The sequence below is a fragment of the Heterodontus francisci genome, chromosome 47 (genome assembly GCF_036365525.1).
Source record: "Heterodontus francisci isolate sHetFra1 chromosome 47, sHetFra1.hap1, whole genome shotgun sequence".
In the NCBI taxonomy this organism is placed as follows: Eukaryota; Metazoa; Chordata; class Chondrichthyes; order Heterodontiformes; family Heterodontidae; genus Heterodontus; species Heterodontus francisci.
The window spans coordinates 16,439,439-16,461,122 of NC_090417.1; the positions used below are offsets into that span (position 1 = coordinate 16,439,439).

The 21,684-nt window shown below is 45.8% G+C and overlaps 1 protein-coding gene across 2 annotated transcripts in view; it reads right to left on the reverse strand.

The window, feature by feature from the left end:
* Positions 1–6,191, reverse strand: part of LOC137357191 (annexin A4-like) — a 63,441-nt gene extending 57,250 nt beyond the window's left edge. Inside the window, exon 1 of one of the 2 annotated variants that reach the window (XM_068023331.1) lies at positions 6,089–6,191. The gene's annotated coding sequence lies outside the window, so the exon portion shown is untranslated. The remainder of the gene's footprint in view (positions 1–6,088) is intronic. The other variant, XM_068023332.1, reaches the window with a different exon arrangement.
* Between the last annotated feature and the right edge of the window lie 15,493 nt (positions 6,192–21,684).

Here is a 21,684-nt window from a genome sequence, read left to right on the forward strand (position 1 = left end):
AAGCAGGACAAGTCCAACCCAGCCAATTACCACCCCTTCAGTCTACTCTCAATCAGTAAAGTGATGGAAGGTGTCATCAACAGTGCCATCAAGCTGCACTTGCTTCGCAATAACCTGCTCAGTGATGCTCAGTTTGGGTTCCGCCAGGGCCACTCAGCTCCAGACCTCATTACAGCCTTGGTTCTAACATGGACAAAAGAGCTGAACTCGAGGCGAGTTGAGACTGACTGCCCTTGACATCAAGGCAGCATTTGACCGAGTATGGCATCAAGGAGCCCTAGCAAAACTGAGGGCAATGGGGATCAGGAAGAAAAGTCTCCGCTGGTTGAAGTCATACCTAGCGCAAAAGGAAGATGGTTGTGGTTGTTGGCTCCAGGACATCACTGCAGGAGTTCCTCAGTGCAGAGTCCTAGGCCCAACCATCTTCAGCTGCTTCAATGACCTTCCTTCAATCATAAGGTCAGAAGTGGAGATCTACGCTGATGATTGCACAACTTTCAGCACCATTCGCGACTCCATCAGATACTGAAGCAGTCTGTGTAGAAATGCAGCAAGACCTGGACAACATCCTGGCTTGGGCTGATAAGTGGCAAGTAACAATTGCACCACACAAGTGCCAGGCAATGACCATCTCCAACAAGAAAGAGTCTAACCATCTCCCCTTGACATTCAATGGCATTCCCATCGCTGAATCCCCCACTATCAACGTCCTAGGGGTTACCATTGACCAAAAACTGAACTGGAGTGGTCATATTGAATTGAAAGTCCCCAGTTGAAATTGTGGGATTTGAACACATGTCTCCAGATAATTAGTCCAGGGCCTCTGGATTATGAACATAACCACCTAACTGCCAGTTCCCATTATATACAGAGAGCAAGACTGGAGAATGTGCAGTGAAGACTGAAGATTTCAAAGCATGATCACTATCGTCACTTAAATTCCACGAAAGGACAAAACATTATCGGACAAAGACACCCAAGAGAAAGGGACAAGGGCAGCTTTCAACATGATTCCAATCTGAGCATCTCGACATTTTGCAGTTAACTCACGATTCTCCGTGGCACTCCAGTGATGACTCATCTGGAAATTGCAGTTCGAAGAAAGTCCCACAAGCACACTAACACATAAGGAAGGCCCCACATCAGTCACTGAAATGCACTCAATCAGCTCACTGCCAGAACAGCTACATTTGGGTTCAATGCCCAGGCAAAGAAGGGAAAGAAAAGCAACAAAATAATTTGCTCCCAATTGCTAATCAGCATCCCCTGCTCGACTGCAAACATACAGTTAGATGAATGTAGGTATACTAAGAGAGACCAGGGGACAGAGGGGGAGCAGAGGGACTGAAGAGAGGAGCAGCAGAGCACGATTGACGGACAGGCAGAGGGGCAGAACGAGCACAAGGAAGCGTGTCTAGTGACACCCCCACAGCTGAACTGCCCATCATTGCATGCAGCACTGCCCGATGCTCACGTTTGGTTCTTGGGGTGCTGGTTGCCAAAAGTCATATCATTCAAGTGATCAAGTGTACCCCAAAAACAAAGTGAAAGTCAACAGGTTGAAAATCATGGAGATGAAAATTAGAACCCAATTTTAACTCTGCCCAAGTAAATCAGTTCTGAAGGAGTTAAAATTGAGCCCTTATCAATCACCGTCCCTTGCAGGAGTAATATAGGTTTTATTTCCCCAGACGATGTCAAAATTTACACTAGGTGATCAAGTGCTTTGCCCACTGACCTGTATCCACTCTTGAATCTCCTGTCCTTTTGTAGAGTATTTCACAGCTGGAGCAGAATCATCAGGTTAGGGTTTGATTATTTCATGTAGCTACCAGTGTGAAATTGGACAGGCTGACACAGCACAGTAACCTGACTGATCCCAACTTCAACAGTCAGCCAATGCTTAAGAGCAAGCAAATCCTATCAAGGACTTGCATGAAGGGACCAAACATCTGTAGCTAAATTAGCTGATAAAGATAGGTAGGAAAGCAAGTTGCGAGAATATAAAAAGTCTCGAAAAGGATTATGGATAGGTTAAGCGAGTGGACAAAGACTTGGCAGGTGGAAAAACATGAAATTTTCCACTTTGACAGGAAGAATGGAAAGGCAGAATATTATTGAAATGGAGAGAGAGGCTGCAGAACTTGCTAGTACAGAGGGATCTGGGTGCCCTTGGACCAGAGTCAAAAAAGTTAGTTTGCAGGTACAGCAAGTGATTGGAAAGCTTCGTGGAATGTTACCATTTATTGCAAGGGGAATGGATTATAAAAGTAGAAGTTTTACTAAAGTTGTACAGGGCCTTGTTGAGACCACATTGGGAGTACTGAGTCGAGTTTTGGTCTCCTTACTTTGGAAAGGATAAAATTGCATTCAAAGCAGTTCAGAGAAGGTTCATGCGACTCATTTCCAGGATGCAGGGTTTTTTTTTTAAAAAAAAGAGGAAAAGTTGAGCAGCTTGGGCCGAGAGTCACTGCAGTTTAAGAACGAGAGGTGATCTAGTTGAAACATAGAAGGTCCAGAGAGGGCTCGACAGGGTAGATGCTGAGGGGACGTTTCAGAGGGTCATCAGTCTATGGAATTTACTTTCCCAGAGAGCAGTGAAGGAAGGGCCATTGAATATTTTTAAGGGCGAGTTAGATTAATTCTTGACTGACAAGACTCAAAAGGTTATCTAGCAGGTGGACAGGAAAGTCGAGTGGAGGCCAGAATCAGATCAGCCATAATCTTAACAAATAGAGCAGGATTGAGGGGTCAAATGACCTTCTCCTGCTCCTATTTAATATGAAAAGTAATCACTTTCAACAGGGTGAAGGGTCCCTGTGGAACTGCCCCCCCAGCAAGGATGAAACACCTTCAGGGTGAAGGACATGGGCAGAGAGGGAAAAGGAGGAGGTGAACCATAATTCTATTTTCTGGCAGACTTGAGTATGGGTTTGAGATAATCAAAACAGACAAAAACCACAAAGAGACCTTCGCGTAGGAACTCAAGCGCATGAACACATTTCCCCAACAGTTTGTCACAGCTTCAGTTTGTTGGCTATTAAACTGACGAGTTTGTCTTCTACAGGTGACTGGAGCTCTCAGTTGCTGCCATACATTACAGGTCAGCAGTTAGATGAGGCAGTCCCTGTTAGGCCAACAACAGAAATGCAGAGTTGAGACAGACTGGAATCTGGAGCAAAAAGCTGAGATCGTATCTCAGTTGTTAAAGTTTGACACAACAGACTGTCAAATCAGCAAGGTGTCAAACCTGGTTTTCAATTTGCTTGTGCTGGGGACGGGGAGGTCGAGCCTCAGTCTACCTGACTTCACAACAACTTAGATTGACATTGCACCTTTAACGTAATGAAATGTCCCAAAGCACTTCACAGGAAGTTGGGAAAGCAAAACTGACAGGTTTTAAGGAGCATTTTATAAAGGAGGAGAGAGAGACACACAGACAGACAGATGGCAAGATTTCAGGAGAAAATTAGAGAACTAGGGACATAGGTCCCAAGTTCAACTCTACAGCTGTCAATTAAAATAATGAGGAGAAAGAAAAGGGTTCGCCCCCTTGTTGCATTCTCTGAACGTTCACATTGCCAATTGTTGGGACGTTGCATACACACCTACATCCAGATCTGCAGACAATTCGCACAAGTAGGGAAAATAAAGTTGAGGCCAAGCAAGCAAACTGCTGTGTGCACTGCTGTGTAAATCCATTCCCCTCCCCAAACATCAATGTGAAGAGAGTTGTCACTGCAATCATTAATAGTCAGGAGAAAACACTAAATTTGTGAAGTGTTCCTATGCTGCTGGGCCTCTGGAAGTTATTTCAGCAAATGAATCGAGTAGAACACAAAGGCTTTGTCTACCTTTTGCACATCCCATGATGCAATACAGCAAATGTGATTTGCACCAATTGGACACTTGAGTCTCACAACACAACTGAAAAGCAAGCAGATTTTGCTTCAAAACAATGCACAATCTGAGATATCAAGTTGTGCTGGACCAGAATATAGAGGCTAGTCTGTTCACCAGACAATCAGATTTGCAAAGTCATTTCCGTGCAAAGAACATGGGTTCTTTCAAGTGATGCCTCACCATCTCTCCAGTCTGTCTGGTCGAGCGAGGTGCACAGGAAACAAGTTGGATCAAAGACACCTTCCTTATTCTTCGTCCAAATGGGAGACAGAGGGGGAGAATCAATATTTATTCAATTCTCAAACAGGAAAAAGTAGCAATGTGCAGGAGGTCAGTGAGCAACAGAAGACGACAAGTCAGTCTGTTTGACAACATGCTTGAACAGACTGTAAATGCTGTTTGAGTTGGCAGGTGATGGAAGAGTCTGGGTGTAAAATGTTCATCCATCAGTTCTTTCCAGATGCTGACTGACTGGTATTTTCCAGCATTTCCTGGTTTCATTCCCAATTTCCCCCTCTAAATCTGATTCACTTGGCTTTCTACAGCAAACTCAATAAGCATGGTGGGCAGTTGCACGATATATACTACACAAGGTTTTGCATGACCAGCAGTGAGATGGAAGCCTGAATGAACAGATAGTCACATGGACAGGCACAAGAACCCTGCCTCAGCAGCTCTGCACCACTCTACTGTTACAGTTCTGCAATAAACGACCGACTGCACAGACTGCAACATGGCACAGCAAATGCTAACTCACTACAGAACATGGCAGGGATATGGGGAGCGAGCAGGAGACTGGTCATAAATTTGTGAGCAATGCACAAGCCAGACCTGAAGAGTCAATGGTATCAGAGGCAGCTGAGCTCCCAGCTCTGTAATGGCAGAGGGAGATGGAACCCAAGAGGATATTCCTCATCAGGAATAATATTTATTCCCCAATCAAATTCACTCAAACAGATGATCCACTCACTACCACATTGTGAGAGCTTGCTGTGCTTCCTACATTACAACAGTGTATCACTGGCAAAGCCAGCATTTATTACCCATCCCTGATTGCCCTTGAACTGAGTGGCTTGCTTGGCCAATTCAAAGGGCAATTAAGAGTCAAACACATTACTGTGGGTCTGGAGTCACATGTAGGCCAGACCAGGTAAAGACAGTAGATTTCCTTCCCTAAAGGAAATTAGTGAACCAGATGGGTTTTTACAACAATCGACAATGGTTTCATGGTCATTAGACAAGCTTTTTATTACTAGTCCAGTGACAGTACCACAGCACGACCACCTCCCCTTATTGGCTGCAATGCACTTAAAGATGTTCTGAGGTTGTAAAAGGCACTATAGAAATGCAAGTTCTTCCCTTCCACACCCCTGATCAGGATCACATTTCATTAAACTAAAAGCAAAATACTGCAGATGTGGGGAATCTGAGTAAACGCTGAAAGCACTGCAGCAGCTCAGCTAGATCAGTGAAGAGTAGGGGCTCATATTTGAGATGGATAACCTATCAGAATTCAGACACCCCCTTTTCCTGATCGGAGTAAATCTCATGGCACTGGAAACTTGACCAGATTTGAAGAGGTTTCAATGTCAAAGTCCCTTGGGAAAATAGATAGCAGAAATAACCAGGTAGGTGCATGTCAGACTGGAGACTGACACCCACTGGCAAGGCGGCAGGTGTACTCTCCCAGCCTGGGCTGCTTTCAATTGACAGCCAGGAAACACTAAAAACGTTCTTTCATTGGCGAAAAAAAAAGGGAAAGATTCGGCATGCTCAGCATCCCCGAGGCAATTTACAGCACACCTAACAAGTCCAGTGTCACAGACTAACTGGGGAGACTTGTTTAAAAGGCGCTTCCGCAGCTCGAACACTGACAACTGGAATTGTACTGAGTGAACAATGTGGGTAGTGACTCAACATTCAAACACAGCAAAGTTGCCGTCAGAAAAGAGTAACTTTCCAAAGACAAGTCAATTACCCCCCCAAATCTGTTCAAACATGATCAACCCCCAAGTAAATGACTCAAAATACTGGAGTCAATTTCCCCCTCTGAAATAAACAGCCACACACTGAATACTGTCTCCAAACTTGCTCAAAGCAACAAACAAGAATTTCCCAACAGAGCTGCACCTTTCTTCATGCAGTCCCCTCTTGCAGAAAACAGACCCCTAACTCACAAACTTACCCGAAACTTTCCGGAAAAACCTTCCTACTCTCTGCTGTCTTGACAGTTGAGACCAATTGAGTGAAAATGGCTGCTTTCTCTTTTATAAGAAGTGGGCGGGACCCTGCTCACTTAAAGAGCCAACGAACAGGATTCCCAGTCCCCGGGTTCACTTTTAAAGATGAATCATTCCACTCACGAGGAAAAAACATTTCCCAGCCTGTCTCAACCCCAGCTGAAGCTTGGCTGGGAGATGGGCAGGGTTCCCAAATCTCTCTTTGTAAATTTACATTTACAATTCCACACTGGAGAAAATCCCATTTGATTAAAGGTCACTGAGATCTAAGGTGGAAAAATCAAAAGTTTTATTTTTAAAAAAAGTGCTGTTTCCAATGGAGGATTTTTCTCTTTTTAACCCAGAAGGTGATGTCAGGAAACAGCCTCCAGAGGAGGGGAGTGAACACTCCAGGGTTCTCCCCGAGTCTCCAGGAATTAAAGATTAATCTCCAGGACACTGCGACCAGCAAAACCCAGGAGAAAAATCACAGGGTCCTTAAAAATAGTCTGCTTTTTAAAAAAATATATTCCCGACAGTTACATTTATCAAATCAAATTATCGGAGATGGGGAAAAGGCTATTTGACTGGGTGGGGCAGCTTTGAAGGCAGGGAGTCACAACAACAACTTGCATTTATACATGCCTCTAACGTAGCAAAATGTCTCAAGGTGCTTCACAACAGTAAGTATAAAGCAAAATTAAACACCGAGCCGCACAAAGATATTAGGATGGGTGACCAAGAGAGGTAGGTTTTAACACGGGCGGCACAGTGGTGCAGTGGTTAGCACCGCAGCCTCACACCTCCAGGGACCCGGGTTCAATTCTGGGTACTGCCTGTGTGGAGTTTGCAAGTTCTCCCTGTGTCTGTGTGGGTTTCCTCCGGGTGCTCCGGTTTCCTCCCACAGCCAAAAAGACTTGCATGTTGATAGGTTAATTGGCCATTATAAATTGTCACTAGTATAGGTAGGTGGTAGGGGAATATAGGGACAGGTGAGGATGTGGTAGGAATATGGGATTAGTGTAGGATTAGTATAAATGGGTGGTTAATGGTCGGCACAGACTCGGTGGGCCGAAGGGCCTGTTTCAGTGCTGTATCTCTAAATCTAAAATCTAAATCTTAACGAGAGTCTGAAAGGAGAAGAGAAAGTTGGAGAGGCAGAGAGGTTTAAGGGTGGTTTGGACAAATAGAGTGAGTGGGCAAATGCAGGGCAGATGCAGTATAATGTGGATGAATGTGAGGTTATCCATTTTGGTGGCAAAAACAGGAAGGCAGATTATTATCTGAACGGCCATAAACTGAGAGAGGGGAATATGCAGCGAGACCTGAGTGTTCTCGTACACCAGTCGCTGAAGGTAAGCATGCAGGTGCAACAGGCGGTAAAAAAGGCAAATGGTATGTTGGCCTTCATAGCGAGAGGATTCGAGTACAGGAGCAGGGATGTCTTGCAGCACTGAGACAGGGCCTTGGTGAGGCCACACCTGGAATATTGTATGCAGTTTTGGTCTCCTTATCTGAGGAAGGATGTTCTTGCTACAGAGGGAGTGCAGCGAAGGTTTACCAGACTGATTCCTGGGATGGCGGGACTGACGTATGAGGAGAGATTGAGTCGGTTAGGATTATATTCGCTGGAGTTCAGAAGAGTGAGGGGGGAATCTCATAGAAACCTATAAAATTCTAACAGGACTTGACAGGGTAGATGCAGGAAGGATGTTCCTGATGGTGGGGGAGTCCAGAACCAGGGGTCATAGTCTAAGGATACGGGGTAAACCTTTCAGGACTGAGATGAGGAGAAATTTCTTCACCCAGAGAGTGGTGAGCCTGTGGAATTCATTACCACAGAAAGTAGTTGAGGCCAAAACATTGTATGTTTTCAAGAAGGAATTAGATTTAGCTCTTGGGTCTAAAGGGAACAAAGGGTATGGGGGGAAAGCGGGAACAGGCTACTGAGTTGGATGATCAGCCACGATCATAATGAATGGCGGAGCAGATTCGAAGGGCCGAATGACCTACTCCTGCTCCTATTTTCTATGTTTCTATGTAAGGAGGGAATTCCAGAGCTTAGGGCTCAGGTAGCTGAAGGCACAGTGCTGCCAATGGTGGAGCCATTGAAATCAGGGATGCTCAAGAGGCCTGAATTAGATGAGCACAGATATTTCAGAGGGTTGTGGGGCAAGAGGGCATTGCAGATATGGGGAGGGGAGAGGCCATGGAGGGATTTGAAAACAAGGATATGAATTTTAAAATCAAGATGTTACTTGACTGGGAGCCAATGTAGGTTACTGAGCACAGGGGTGAGAGGGGAACAGGACTTGGTGTGCGTTAAGACACGGGCAACAGAGTTTTGGATGGCTTCAAGTTTACGGAGAGTACAATGTGGGATAACAGCCAGGAGTGCGTTGGAATAGTCAAGGATAGAGGTAACAAAGGCATGAATGAGGGTTTCAGTAGCAGATGAACTGAAGCAGGGGCGAAGTCGAGTGATGTTACGGAGGTGGAAATAGGTGCTCTTAGTGACGAAACTAACGTGTTGTCAGAAGCTCAACTTGGGGTCAAATATGACACTGACTTTGTGAACAGTCTGATTCAGCCTCAGACAGTTGCCAGGGATAGGAATGGAGTCAGTAATGAGGGAACTGAGTAGAGACTGAAAACAATGGCTTCAGTCTTCCCAATATTTAATTGGAGGAAATTTCACATGATAAAACCTCCAGAAATACATCCAACTGGAGTTCCCATCAACATCTTTTTGTGCATCTGGCATCAAACCCAGGGTCAATTGTTCTGGGCTACTGAACAGAGCAGTGATTGCTGGATTTGTACTAGTCTGTTCAGGGTTGCCAACCCTCCAAGAATGTCCTGCAGTCTCCGGGAATTAAAGATTAAACTGGACAGCCCAGCAAGCTAAACCCGGGTGAAAAGTCACAGGGACATTTGAGAAACATTGTGCATTTTTTTTCAACTCCTTTATTGATGAGTGATAAAAGTGTTGGAGATGTAAAGAAAAGACTTGGTTGACTGGCTGGGGAAGTTGGATACAGAAATTCAGGTGATGAAATCTCCAGGTGTACGTGCAGCCACACTTGGTGAAGTGTCAGGAAGCAGAGTGGGCTGAGTTAGTCCTGGGTCTGTGCTGGTTACAGACCACTGTGACACAACATCAAGTCTGTAACCCCAGACAGCATGTATAGGACTGGAGAACTCGACAGTCCACCTGGCCCGTCCCAGAGTCTGGGAAATATCACATCCCACAATAACATCTAATCCGTGAATTGCCTTCCAACCGAGTTACAGGTGGGACAGCACCTCAGACAGAATGGTCAATGAGGGTAGGGAGCAGCGTATCAACAGCTGTGAGCTGCATCCATTATCACACTGTAAAATGTTTCTGTGTTATTGATTCACAAGGATGATAACAGAAGTGAAAGGAGATATTCATCAGGAAAAACTGAACTGGCTGAGGCTCAGGCAGCTGAAGGGACAGCCACCAATGGCTGAACGATTCAAATCGGGAATGCTGAAGAGGGCAGGAATTTTGTAAGCGTGCCAAGCGAGCAGGTTTGTAGGGCTGGAGGAGATTCTGGAGATAGGGAAGGATTTGAACACAGGGTGATAATTTTAAAATCAAGTCGCCAGATTGGGAGTCAAGAGCAACGGGTGAACGGGACTCGGTGCGAGTGAGGACACAGGTAGCAGAGTTTTAGACAGTCTCAAAGATTTTGGAGGGTGGAAGTTGGGAGACCAGACAGGAGTGCATTGGAATAGTTCAATTCTCGAGGTAAGAAAGGGATTTTCGAGGATGACACCCGCAGGTGAGCTGAGTCAGGGGGCAGTGACAGTTGATGTTATGGAGATGGAAATTGGCGATTTTGGTGAAGGAGCAGATGGAGGGTTGCAAGCTCATTTTCTCAGGGTCAAGTAAGACCCCAAGATTGTGAGCAGTCTGGTTAAAGGACTAATTTGTCTTTAAGGCCCGATCATACTCAGCTACATTTAGTTCACTCAGTATAACCAATGGATTGATTAGTCCAAGCCATATGAAATGTAACTTTGAAAAATGTAAAATACGATAGATGGATGGAAAAATTGTGTCAATGATATTTGACAGCAGGTAATTAAGGAGAATTTCTTGACTCAGAGTGATAAATCTTTTGGATCAATGTGCCAGGTGCGGGAACAAAGCAATTCTCCTAATGAGTCAGAATGCGATATTGGGAGAGGTCGGGTACCTGAGAGACAAATTTAAATAGACTGTACCTCACCTCTGCTTCACGCTATAAATAGGGATGACACGGAACAGGCTTTCAGAAGTTGCACCATAGAATACACACTGAATTCAGTAATAAAAACTAAAATATTCAGCAGGTCTAGCAGCATCTGTGGAGAGAGAAGCAAATTTAACGTTTCAGGTCTGTGACCTTTCATCAGAACTGGCAAAGGTTAGAAAAGAATTAGGTTTTAAGCAAGTGGGGGAGAGAACAAAGGAGAAGGTGTTTGATAGGGCAAAGAGAGATTAAATAACAAAGCTGACCTGGGACAAAGGCAAAGAGTGTGTTCATGCTAGTGATGAAAGACAAAGCATTTGTCCAGAGAGACTTTGAATAGCAGAATAATGAGCAGCTCTGTCGATATGTCTTCCTTTTTCCTCAACTGAGGATTTCCCCCTCACTGTGGTTGACAGGGCCCTCATGAAAAGCAGGCACATGGTTAAAAAAAAATCTAAAAAAAAAGCCAGTCATGCTCTGAAGTTATTGAACTCAATGTTCAGTCCACAAGGCTGTAGAGTGCCTAATCAAAAGATCAGGTACTGCTCCTTGAGCCTGCATTGACGTTCATTGGAACACTGGAGCAGGCCAAAGACAGAAAAGTTGGCATGAGAGCAGGGGGGAAGTGTTGAAATGGCAAGCGACCGGAAACTCGGGGTCATGTTTTCGGACTGAGCGGAGGTGTTCAGCAAAGTGATCACCCAATCTGCGTTTGGCTCCCCAGTGCAGAGGAGACCACACTGTGAGCAGCGAATACAGTATATTACATTGAAAGAAGTACAAGTAAATCGCTGCTTCACCTGAAAGGAGTGTTTGGGGCCTTGGATAGTGAGGAGAGAGGAGGTAAAAAGGCAGGTATTACACCTCCTGCGATTGCATGGGAAGGTGCTGTGGGAAGGGGATGAGGTGTCGGGGGTAATGGAGGAGTGGACCAGGGTATCGAGGAGGGAACGATCCCTTCGGAATGCTGACAGGGGAAGGGAGGGGAAGATGTGTTTGATGGTGACATCACACTGGAGGTGGCGGAAATGGCGGAGGATGATCCTTTGGGTGTGCAGGCTAATGGGTGGAAAGTGAGGACAAGGGGAACCCTGTTGCTGCTCTGGGAGGGAGGGGAAAAGGTGAGGGTAGAGATGCAGGAAATGGGCCAGACACAGTTGAGGGCCCTGTCAACCACAGTGGGGGGGGGAATCCTCAGTTGAGGAAAAAGGAAGACACATCAGAAGCACCGTCATGGAAGGTAGCATCATCAGAGCAGATGGTGTCAGAGACGGAGAAACTGGGAGAATGGAATGGAGTCCTTACAGGAGGCAGGGTGTGAAGAAGTGTAGTCAAGGTAGCTGTGGGAGTCGGAGGGTTTATAATGAATATTAGTGAACATATTAGTCCAGTGAATTCAGTCCCAAGGTAGCTGTGGGAGTCGGAGGGTTTATAATGAATATTAGTGAACATATTAGTCCAGTGAATTCAGTCCCAAGGTAGCTGTGGGAGTCGGAGGGTTTATAATGAATATTAGTGAACATATTAGTCCAGTGAATTCAGTCCCAAGGTAGCTGTGGGAGTCGGAGGGTTTATAATGAATATTAGTGAACATATTAGTCCAGTGAATTCAGTCCCAAGGTAGCTGTGGGAGTCGGAGGGTTTATAATGAATATTAGTGAACATATTAGTCCAGTGAATTCAGTCCCAAGGTAGCTGTGGGAGTCGGAGGGTTTATAATGAATATTAGTGAACATATTAGTACAGTGAATTCAGTCCCAAGGTAGCTGTGGGAGTCGGAGGGTTTATAATGAATATTAGTGAACATATTGGTACAGTGAATTCAGTCCCCAGCATGAACACCAGGATGACACTCTGAATATGTGCACTCAGGAAATATATTTCCTGATATATTCAGTCACTGTCTGAGGCTCCCCACTGATGGTGCGTGCAAAGTAATTTGTCCCCATGCTACCTGTGATCCCCATTTACACCCCGTAGTTTGGACAACTCATTCCCTGCCTCTCCCCCCCACTCCCCGAATGCCAGTGCGAAATCTCTGCTCTCAGGCTTATACCAACATGAACCTTGACAGCATTATCAATGAATATGTGACATCAGTTCAGTGACTGGTTTCTGCTCCGTCAGTTACCTCTGTTCAATGACACCTGATGACGTCATTGTGACAAGTCACTCGATGCCACTTGTTCAAGTTCATTTAGTTTCAGCTCGGATGAATCACCCGCTCTGAGTATTTTTGGTGGCAGGCATTTAGTGATGGGAATCCTGCAAATATTTGTTCTGGATCTGGGGATATCACGATTTGCATGGCTTTCACCTGTACAATCATCCATCAACAAGGAACAGGCAGTGGGCAAACAGGGAGCCTCGAGCTCTGCTCACCTGCTCTTCTTCAATGGATTGAAAAGAGGACACACAATGGGAAAAGGTGGAGAGAGAATCAGACAGTAGACAGTCCCTTTCAAAGACCATGAAAAATTCATCAACATACATTGTGCCTCATTTCCCAAATGTCTCTCCCAACTGCCTGTGCGGTTGATGGAAAGGACTCAATCATTGTAAGGAGACACAGTTCACTTTGCGCAGGGAAAGGACAGCAATCAGGTCCAGTCAAATCACTTGACGTGCATTGGGTCAGTGGGCACAGTTACACACACAAAGACCCTCGAAAGAGATATGAATTCTTTCATTTGGTTTGGTTGGTGGCAGGATTGAGAACATTTTATTCAGCAGGGCAGCAGCTGCTGGATCAAGCAGAGCTTGCCTCAGGATACAGTGCCAGCCTTCCCAAATATCATCGCTTCCCCAAGAGGCAACATTAACACTGGGCAAGCCACCCACCATGACAGCTACATGAAGGAACCCTGCAATAAAGCCACTGGATTGATCTCATCTTATATTATCCTGTGCTATGCTGCATATAGTTTTGTTAGGCACCAGGACTAATCTCCTATGTGCTCACATCACTTTTTGTGGGTTCCCATCCCCCCAAGTCCCCCTTCCTCCCACCTCCGGATGGAAGCCAAAGAAAGGGCCAATCCAATATTCTTCTCTGACCCCTGATCGAAAGAGAGATTGGAAAGACTTATGACACAGAAGGAGGCCATTTGGCCCCTCAGTGGTGATCAATGATTCAATCAAGGATGTAGCACAAGCTGGAATGTTTGAGAACTGACGTGCACGTTCGCAGCCCACTCGAGCTCTTCTGAGAGAGCTGGAGCTTCTTCTGTGTAAAGACGCAGACAGCTAATGAACTTTGCAGTCGCACATTGTCTTGGTGACCTGATTGCTACAGTGGAACATCATCAAATCTTTGTGTGTGTGTGCTACCAGAGTGGGCCAGGCTTCCAGGGGATTAGCTGGAGTAACACTTGACCAGGCGCTGCTCTCTCAGTAAGAGGTCTTTCCACAGATACAACCCTGACACAAAATAGACCCACACACACACACACACCACACACAGACACATACACACACACACACACAGACACACACACAGAGACACACACACCACACACACAGAGACACACAGACAGAGACACACAGACACACACCACACACACACACACTAGGGGAGATTTTGCTGGTATTGATCAGGGCTGTTCACGGTTGACTTGTACAGCCAAGTCAGTCTGTTCTGAAAACGGCGACCTCACTGATGAGCTGTGAACGATAACCTGCCTCCAACTACCTCGCCCTCATGCTCCGGCCACGAGTCACCCAATACATCCATCCTCGTGACGCATCCCCCACTATTTGGAAAGCAAACAGGCTCTGTTGGGGCTGCGGGGGTTAACCGAGCTGAGCGGGCAGCAAAGCCACGGGATTTTAACACCCTGCCCAACCTTACTATCTTTGCCAGGGCTGGATGTGGTACCAGACTGGCACCAATCCTGTCAATTTCCCAATGGACAGGTCAGCATCAAATTCCTGCCTCCTGGTTACCTGATTGGATGATCCTTGACCATCCACCGGCCTTCCATTTTCCACCCAGATAGCTATAGATTTTAATCAGACAGCCCCATTATATGTGTTCATATCTCTGCATGTGGCTCAGTCTGAAATGTTCTTTGTTAACGCTCCTGTGAAGCACCTTGGGACGTTTTACTTCATCAAGGAGGCTAGGGAAGTACAAGTTGTTGTTGCATGAAATGCAGAAATTGTAATTACATTTTCACTCGCCCATTTCATCCAATGCATCTTGAGTCAACGCTGAGCTTTGCTCCAACGATTAACAATCGCTCAAAATCTGGTTGATTGTCACACCACGTGGTTTCAGACTGTGCATCAAACAGTATGCAGTCCACAGCAGAGCTGCCTCAATGTTGCTGCAACTCCAGGTTGCTCACATCCTCTGGCTAATTACCCATCAGGTTTTCAATGCTCGAGTACCTGTCTAACTTGTGTAAAATCACGATTAGCAGAAAAAGCTGTCTGTTTTTAAAGCTTTTTTTTTTATTACCAATTAGGTATTACGAGTGGCTTCCCATTGCAGATAGAGGAGTTGACACAGGAATAGAAGGCAGCATTCAAACCTTGAAATGTAATTCATCAAGAGAAGTTGGAAGTATCAGCTCATTATTCTCTCCCCAATCTCTCCGCATCCTTGTTCCGACCCCTTTCCCCTTCACTTTCATCTCCTCCCCTGCTCTTACATCACTCCTCAGATGTTCTGTATTTATATTGAAACTGGAAAAGAAAAGTCACGGGCGGCCCATTCTGTGCTTTTTTTTTTCTGGATAAAACTCAACTATTCCAATGGCTGGTCTCCCATCCTCCAACGCTTTATAAACTTCAGTTCATTCAAGAAGCTGTTGCTGGTATTCTCTGCTGTGCCACGTCCTGCTCACCCATCACCCCTCTCATTGCTGACTCACCTTGCACCCAATTTCAAATTCTTCCCTTTGTGTTTCGATCCTTCCAATGGCTTTTCCCCTCCCCATCCTTGTGACTTCCTCTCGAAAGTATCAGGGAGATCATTTGAATTGACAGGACTGAAACCAGTCATTGAGCAAGTGCCTCTCACACTTAAACACTTCGCAATGCCTTTGGAACATCTAAGCCCCCACCTGAGCACCTATTGTACTGAGAGCAGGGATCACAAACAGTCCTAACCCAGTCACCCCTATGCTGAGGACCTGGAGTACCATGCCTGTGAAATTTTATTTCATACACTCAAATGCTGGTATTCCCCACTCAAACACAACCTTGCCCCAGTGAACAGCCATATTTTCTTTCATTCGTTTCGTGGGATGTGGGCGTCGCGGGCCAGGCCAGCATTTATTGCCCATCCCGAATTGCCCCTGAGAAGGTGGTGGTGAGCTGCCTTCTTGAACCGCTGCAGTCCATACTGCGGCTGGGACGCTGATGACATCTCAGTTTCGCACCACATGATGTTTTGTGAAAGCAGAAATGGACGACCTGACCATGAAGTGTCAGAATGACAGCGGTCTTGCCAGCTCTGCAACAGGTAAGCAGCAATGCCGATTCTGACACCTTTTCCTCCCCTGTGCTGGCACGATATTACTGAGGGATAAAATTCTGTCTTTTGAAATGCTTTCTCACTGATTTTCCCCCCAGCTCTCCCGAAGCTGTTGGCTCCTGGCTGAAGTTACATTTCCAAAGACACCTGGACCACATCTGGAGCACTGCGGACAGTTTTGGTCTCCTTATTTAAGAAGGGATATACTTGCATTGGAGGGAGTGCAGAGAAGATTCACTGGGCTGATTGCTGGGATGAAGGGGTTGTCTTATGAGGAAAGGTTAAACAGGTTGGGCCGATACCCATTGGAGTTTAAAAGAATGAGAGGTGATCTTATTGAAACATTTCAGATGTCCCTGAGGGGACTTGACAGGGTAGATGCTGAGAGGATGATTCCCCTTGTCGAGGAGCTAGAACTTGTGGACAGAGTTTCAAAATGAGGGCTCTCTCATTTAAGATGAAGATGAGGAGAATTTCTTTCTCTCAGAGGGTGGTTAGTCTGTGGAATTCTCTTCCCCCAGAGACTGGGTCATTGAATATATTCAAGGCTGAATGAGATAAATTTTTGATCTCCAAAGGAGTTAAGGGTTACGGGGTCAGACAGCAAAGTGGAGTTGAGGCAACCATCAGATCAGCCACGCTCTTATCGAATGGTGGTGCAGGCTCGAGGGGCCGAATGGCCTACTCCTGCTCCTAATGCATGTTGGTCTCGTGTTGTGGCACCTCCACCATCTGCCCCGCAACCTGCTCCCTACCCTTGATAACCGAACATATCTTCCTCGGTGGGGTATCTGTCTAGCTCACGCTGCTGCGAGAATCAGACCTAGCCCACACTACAGTCTCTGCACAATATTCAGTGACAGAAAATACAACCGAACAACTAATCTAATCCATTTGCTGATAGAGTTTACACGCAAATTTATATTTCATCCATCCTTACCCATCTCAGCGAGGGAAATTATGGGCACACAGGGACAGGAGGAGGCCATTCAGCCCCTCGAGCCTGTTCCACATTCAGTTAGATCATGACTGCTCTCCATCTACCCACCTCAGTTCCATAACCCTTATTGCCCTTACCCAGCAAATCTCTTGTCAATCTCGGTTTTGAATTTTCAGTTGACTCCCCCAGCCTCTACGGCTCTCTGGAGGAGAGTTTACCAGATTTTCACGACCATTTGTGTGAAGATCTTCCTTCCCTGAACCACCGTTCTCTAATTCTTCAGGCGGTTCTTCCTTGTTCTGGATTCACTGCACCAGAGGAAATAGTTTCTCTCTACCTACCCCTGTCAACTCCTTTAATCATCTGGAGTTTCCTGCAATTCAGTCTCAAAAGCAGGATCCTCGAACTCTCGTGTGCCTTACGCAGAAGAACTGTTGCCTCAGTGATGCTGTTGGAATCTTTACGGATACGTTTTCTTTATTTTTTGTTGGTGGAACACGCTGGAAACAAACCAGTGCTGCCCAACGCATCTGGCTTTGAAACTCTCTCTGCAGCACCAAATACATTGAGAGGCTTTGAAATGGAATTTACTCCTTTGAATAACTCGCTGTCGAGAAGATAAAGTGCGGAGAAACACGGTGATCTTGGCTGGAAATCCTGTCACGAGCAGCAGGAAGGTTCAATTTCAAAGAAGGAAGCAGAATGTTCTGGGATGAGTGACTCCGAATAATAAAGGCAGGGCTGGTGCAACCACAGCTGTCCAGCCGACTTCTTCATACACTCACTTTGCTCAAACCAACCGAGAATGTAATTTTTCTCGCACTGTGTAATTTGCATTGCTTCACTCAAATGTTTCAGATGGATAAACAATTTTCTGTTATCAGGGAAGACTATGTTCTCGCAAGCTAAGATTGATCGAGATTTAATGCTGTTGCCAGAGGGAATAGATAAAGGGGCTGTTTTCATTGGATATTGGTTGGTATGTTAAGATAATATGTTTGATAGAATAAGTGTAATCATTTGAAAATATGTTGATGCAAATATAAACATCCCAGGAAGTGATGCAATGCAACGTGTTGCAGCCAGGAGCACGTGTCAGTGGAAGCCTCCCAATAAAACTCAGTCTGCAACCTCTTTAGAGAGTGTTTGTGTCAGTCTAAAGTCCCAGATAATTCCACAAAGACCAACAATAACTTGCATTTATATGGCACCTTGAACAGAGCGAAACGTCCCAGCGTGCTTCACAGCAGCGTTATTGGACCAAATTTCATACCGAGTCACATAAGGAGGTCTGATGTCACTTCCAAGGGGAGTCTTTAAGGAGCGTTTTCAGGAGAGAGGCCGAGAGATTTAAGGAAGGCAATTCCAGAGCTCAGGGCCGAGGTAGACTGGCTGGATAAGAATGGAAGTGGGTGAGAGTAGTCCCACCCAACTGGTCGACAGTAGAGAGGTGTTGGAGGAGGATGGTGTGGTCAACAGCGTCAAAGGCTGCAGACAGGTCGAGAAGGACGAGGAGGGAAAGTTTACCATTGTCAGTCACATAGGATGTCATTTGTGACTTGATAAGAGACGTTTGGTTCTGTGGCAGGGGCAGAAAGCTGATTGTCCTGATATCTCCGTATGTGGCTCAGCATCTAATTTTGTGTGATAACACTCCTGTGAGGCACCTTGGAATGTTTATTTAACTGTATTTAAATTCTCTCGTGAAATGCAAAAGCAAAATACTGCAGTTGCTGGAAATCCGAACTAAAAACTGTAAATACTCTGGCAGCATCTGCGGAGAGAGAGAGAGAGAGAGAAACAGAGTTAATGCTTCGGGCTGATGACCAGAGAATGCAGGGTTATTGCGAAAAGAGGAGAAGACTAAAGCAAGAGGACAGAACCAGGAAAAGGAGCCTGCGTAAAATCAACCCCCTGAGAAGGCCTTAAATTCACAGGAGGGCATTGTCCTGAGCTAAACAATCCTGCTTACATGATGTTACAAGCAAGCACACACTCTGCGTCGGTTTGCAACCTCACAAATTGAGAAAACCATCCAACAAATTGAAAGGGAAATGCAATGTAGTCTCCAAAGAGAGACAGATTCCGATTTAAAATGACTTGTACTGAACAACTCTCCAACCATCGCCAGCTGAGTGATGAAAGGAAAAGCAAATATGAGTAATCCATTCCTGCATTTACAAACGAGTGCTGAATGATGTCGGGCGATCCAGCCAGTTCTCTTTTCTGTTTGCCAAGTGTTCAGGGAACCAAGGCGGCTGGATGGAGTTCAGATGCAGACACGATCAAATTGAACAGCAGAACAGACTTGAGAGGGCCGAATGGCCTTCTCCTGTTCCTCGCGAATTGTTTACAGATTTTTTTTTGTTGAAGGAAGTCCTCCCAAATAGGCTTCAAACAGGCTGTCAGGGAGAGCCCAGAATCTTGCAGGCACGACTCGGTATAGAACCTGCTGACTGCAGCTGCCTGCACCCTCCTCCTCCCCACCCCATGTACTCCTGATCCATTTCCATCAGGCCTCATCCACAAGTGTGGGTTCAGGAAAGAAAGGCAGAGGAAGTCGCATTTGCATCGTGCCTTTCACCATCTCAGGACATCCCAAAGCACTGCACAGCCAATATAGTCCTTGATGAGGTGTAGTCACTTTGGCAATGTAGGACGGGCAGCAGCCAATTTGCACACAGCAAGATCCCACAAACAGCAATGTGATAACGACCGGATCATCCATTCCATTGGCTGGAAAGTGCTTTGGGATGTCCTGAGGTTATTCAAGGTAATATAGGGATACAAATCTTTCTTTCTCATTCTTTTTCATTCACACTTCACTGCTTACACCTGTCTGCTTTTTCACTGAGTGTAACTCCAGTTGTTTTTTTTTTAGAACATTACAGCGCAGTACAGGCCCTTCGGCCCTCGATGTTGCGCCGACCTGTGAAACCATCTGACCTACACTATTCCATTTTCATCCATATGTCTATCCAATGACCACTTAAATGCCCTTAAAGTTGGAGAGTCTACTACTGTTGCAGGCAGGGCGTTCCACGCCCCTACTACTCTCTGCGTAAAGAAACTACCTCTGACATCTGTCCTATATCTATCACCCTTCAACTTAAAGCTATGTCCCCTCGTGTTTGCCATCGCCATCCGAGGAAAAAGACTCTCACTATCCACCCTATCTAACCCTCTGATTATCTTATATGTCTCTATTAAGTCATCTCTCCTCCTCCTTCTCTCCAACGAAAACAACCTCAAGTCCCTCAGCCTTTCCTCGTAAGACCTTCCCTCCATACCAGGCAACATCCTAGTAAATCTCCTCTGCACCCTTTCCAAAGCTTCCACATCCTTCCTATAATGCGGTGACCAGAACTGCACGCAATACTCCAGGTGCGGTCTCACCAGAGTTTTGTACAGCTGCAGCATGACCTCGTGGCTCCGAAACTCGATCCCCCTACTAATAAAAGCTAACACACCATATGCCTTCTTAACAGCCCTATTAACCTGGGTAGCAACTTTCAGGGATTTATGTACCTGGACACCAAGATCTCTCTGTTCATCTACACTACCAAGAATCTTCCCATTAGCCCAGTACTCTGCATTCCTGTTACTCCTTCCAAAGTGAAACACCTCACACTTCTCCGCATTAAACTCCATTTGTCATCTCTCAGCCCAGCTCCGCAGCCTATCTATGTCCCTCTGTACCCTACAACATCCTTTGGCACTATCCACAACTCCACCGACCTTCGTGTCATCCGCAAATTTACTAACCCACCCTTCTACACCCTCTTCCAGGTCATTTATAAAAATGACAAACAGCAGTGGCCCCAAAACAGATCCTTGCGGTACACCACTAGTAACTAAACTCCAGGATGAACATTTGCCATCAACCACCACCCTCTGTCTTCTTTCAGCTAGCCAATTTCTGATCCAAAGCTCTAAATCACCTTCAACCCCATACTTCCGTATTTTCTGCAATAGCCTACCGTGGGGAACCTTATCAAATGCCTTACTGAAATCCATATACACCACATCCACTGCTTTACCTTCATCCACCTGTTTGGTCACCTTCTCGAAAAACTCAATATGGTTTGTGAGGCACAACCTACCCTTCACAAAACCGTGCTGACTATCGCTAATGAACTTATTCTTTTCAAGATGATTATAAATCCTGTCTCTTATAACCTTTTTCAACATTTTACCCACAACCAAAGTAAGGCTCACAGGTCTATAATTACCAGGGCTGTCTCTACTTCCCTTCTTGAACAAGGGGACAACATTTGCTATCCTCCAGTCTTCCGGCACTATTCCTGTCGACAATGACGACATAAAGATCAAGGACAAAGGCTCTGCAATCTCCTCCCTGGCTTCCCAGAGAATCCTCGGCTAAATCCCATCTGGCCCAGGGGACTTATCTATTTTCACAATTTCCAAAATTGCTAACACCTCCTCCTTGTGAATCTCAATCCCATCTCGCCTAGTAGTCTGAATCTTAGTATTCTCCTCGACAACATTTTCTTTCTCTACTGTAAATACTGACGAAAAATATTCATTTAGAAGATTTGAGAAGATTGAGATCTTCCTGATTCCCCCATGGTCCATGAGCTAATGGTGCTCTCCCAGGGAGGCAATTGCAGGATTTTGACCCAGGAACGAGGAAGACGATGCTTTCGGACCGTGTCTCTGCAGCTCCAGTCTGTCTGAGGTGCCAGGACTACTGAAGGAAGACTGATCCTGCCATGAGCGCGCGCACACACACACACACACACACACACTGCAGCCCCAGCGTGCAAGCGGCTGAGGGAGCAGATACGGAGTCCACTGGCAGGGATGTTCATCTCACAGCTGGCTTGCAAATAAATAAAGTCAATTCAGCTGCCA